This window comes from Cavia porcellus, unplaced genomic scaffold, assembly GCF_034190915.1.
Source record: "Cavia porcellus strain 051 isolate PalLab524CR breed Dunkin Hartley unplaced genomic scaffold, mCavPor4.1 scaffold_16, whole genome shotgun sequence".
NCBI lineage: Eukaryota > Metazoa > Chordata > Mammalia > Rodentia > Caviidae > Cavia > Cavia porcellus.
The window spans coordinates 30,521,182-30,524,429 of NW_026947499.1; positions in this window are offsets into that span (position 1 = coordinate 30,521,182).

A 3,248-nucleotide genomic window follows, 5' to 3' on the forward strand; every position below is an offset into this window, starting at 1 on the left:
CGGCTGCAGGGGCGCTCACCTGGGCGCGGGCCGCGCGGGGCGGGGGGAAGCCGGGTGGGGGCGGGGCGGCGCCGCGGCCTGGGGGGCGCGGGCCGGGCGCAGGAGGCGCTCAGCCGGTCGGGTGCACCGGAGCCGCGCGGCCCCAGACAAAGGCAGCGCATTCCTGAAGAGGCGGCGGCCCCTGCAGGCGGCCGCGGGGATGGCCGCCCGGGACGGGCCGTGGGCGCGGGCTCCAGGGCGTGGCGGCCCAAGTTGGCCCGATCCCCAAGCCGGCAAGATCTTTGTTTTGAGTCCTGAGGATGGAAGGACGATTTTCGTGGGCGACTGCCTCCCTTGCCCAGCGAAATCCTGAGCCCCTGCTCCAAGACCCCCTCTGCGGGAGGGTTGGTCCCATGACTCAGTAAGAATCAAAAACACAAAGCTTAAGAAGGTTCAGGAGACCCCATCCATGTCTACGGCCCTCTCTGCGCCCTTGCACCGAAAAGGACCCAAGCCTAGCCCTGCCTCTATCTTTGCAGGTGCCCCCCTTTCTTCGCTCTTTGAAACGGGGGGGCCCCAAACTCTGAAGATTCCCCCTGAGCTCTCCTGCTTATTGTCTCCCACTAAGCCAGCCCCAGCCACGGGACTAGAAACCTAATAACCCCCTCCTCATATACAGGTAGAAGTGTCACACCTTCTGCTTCTGCTTGGGCCACCTCCCTGGCATGGGGCTGAGCACCTGAGCACAGCCCAAGGTCTTCAGCTGACTGCCAAGCCAGTGTCCCCACAGGTCACCTCGTGCATGGGGAAGCTCTGACAGCCAAGTGGGCCAGGCTTGGATCTTCTCAATCTGGCAGGTCAGAGTTTCAATAAGCTTGTAGGTGAGAGGTTATGTGTGTGTCTGAGTGGAGGGCTGGGGGTTGGCTGCCTAAGTCAGCCTGCTGAACTCTGGGCTCAGGCCCCTTCTCACAGCTGAAAAATGCTGGCTGAGGTCTTGGTTGTGCCCCTGGGAGCCCTGTCAGTATCAGCTGCTGACTGGTGACTGGAAAACCCCATATACTTTACTTCCCCCAGAGTGAGCCCCGTGATCTCAGAGGTGGCCTTAGAGGACATAAACAGAGCTCAGGGCTCTTGACCTTTCTGCCTGGCCAGGGAAAGCCCCAGTGTTCCCATGCAAGCATAAGGTACTGGGTATGGGTTGGGGACGATATACAGTGCCTGTGATGGGCTGGTCTGCTGGCCCAATGTGGAGACCATGCTGTTCAGATTTGTCTTGGCTGCTGCTCTATGACCCTGACCATATCTCTGCCTTCTGTGGCCCTGTGGCCCTTGTCTCAACCTTTGATTTCCAGGTCACTGTGAAGGTGAGGCAGAGCCCAGGTTAACCCAGGGTGCCTCCATCCCTGGTCCCCTGAAAGGCAGGGTAAACACTAACAGCCAGCTCCCCCCAGTAGATGCTGCTCATTGAGTGACTCAGATTGTTCCCTGTGGAGGCTCAGTGAATTCTCTCCCTGTCACATGGGTATTTAGTCACCCATTATATGGATAGAGAACCCAAGGTCAAGCTCATGGAGCCAGCAAGGAGCCATGGCCTGTCCTCTAAACCAGAGCCCCTCTTCCAGGGTCCTGTACACAGCAGCGGTCAGAAGGGAACTGAGCTTCCTTGAAGAGCCACCTCAGACCAAAAGACTCACCAACTTATGACACTATCTGATAGTCTGAGGACAAGCATCTGTCCTTGGAGAGGAGCCTAGAGAGGACATTTCTGTGCTGCTTGCTCATGAGTGGCCTTAGTTATCATGGACCCAGGGCTTTTCCAATGGCTGAAGATTGTGACTCTCCATAGCTCAAAGGCTCCCACCCCTCCTGCAGCAGCTGGGGGCAAGGTGGGTGTGGGAGGGCACAGGGAGTCACTGCTACCATAGCGGCTTCTGGCATGAGAGCTCTCTCTAGCCATCAGATCTGGCTGTTCCTGGCTGTTCTGGCTGGGGCCAAGGCCCCCCACCTGCCTGCAGGTCTGTGCAGTGGGAGCAGGGCCCAGACATAAAGAAGGCACATTTCCTGCATCTCCGCTCCGGTCAGCACCTTGGCCAGCGCTCACCTACCTGAAGGCTAAGTCTGTGTGATGGAAGACTCCTGGGTGTGGGCTGAGGTGGGTGGGTGTGAGCTGGCGCTAAAGGGGCTCACGGGGGTGGGGGCAGAGTGGGGGCAGAAGAGGAGCTAAATAGGGCTGGGTGGCTGGTCAGTCTGCTTCAGTGGACATAGCTCCCCCCTCGGGCTAGGAAGGTAGGAGGATTTGGCAAGACGTATTTATCAGGGTGTGGGCTAGTGCTGGGCAGGCATGGGAGGAACAGAGCACTCCTCCCACGGGCAGCCACAATCCATCTTCCCTCAGGGCCAAAGGATAAGGGTGGAAGATGGCTGATAGCTAGCGAGGACCCAGTGGGAAGGGCTTGACAGGGGTTGGAACCTCTGGTTAAGGGACAGCCAGTTAGCCTGGCCACTCACTGTCTCTTTGATGATGTCCATTCTGGTCTGTTCCTGGGAAGCCCCAGCAGGGGTGCTGAGATGACAAACCATTTGGACAGCATGGACCAGAGTTCTTTAAGCTTTCTGAACATGTGACCCTGGGAATCAGTGGAGGGCCTGGGCTAGAGCCTGTAGACAGCTCTGCCCTTAGAGCTGAAGGGACCTGTCATGACCTTCCAGGGATAAACCTGTATGGCCACACCTGCATAAGCCTGAATTGTTTTCTACTTCTAGTCCCAGCACACATAGGACAAGGCTTCTTGCCAGCTTGCCAATTCTGTACCCTCCTCTGGTGAGGTCTGGTATTGCCACAGGGGTGGCTCACCTTGGACTCCGCTCCATAACCATGTGTTAGGCATGGAAGGACCCTCTCTTGCTGTGCAAATTTGGCCCAGTTCCTCGACCTCTCTGAGCTCAACAAAGTATGTGTACAAGGTGCATATTAATGTTTCTAGGCATGGTCAGTGAGTTATTGACCCTTCTTTATTCATCTCTCCTGTCCCCTGAAAGGACTATGTGGAGCTTTGGCAAGGATTGCAGAGCTTTGACTCAGATCTGCAGGTCTACTCAGAATCCAGCTTGGATCATGGTCACCCTTCACTGTGGCCAGCCTGGGATGACAGGGACATGGTTTAGGTTCTGTAAAAAGTCACTGCTTTCAAGGACTCTGGAAGCTTGTTTTCCTCTTGGAGAGACAAGGCTGTCATGGCTTTGCTTGAGCATCCCTGTAGGGTTCCCAT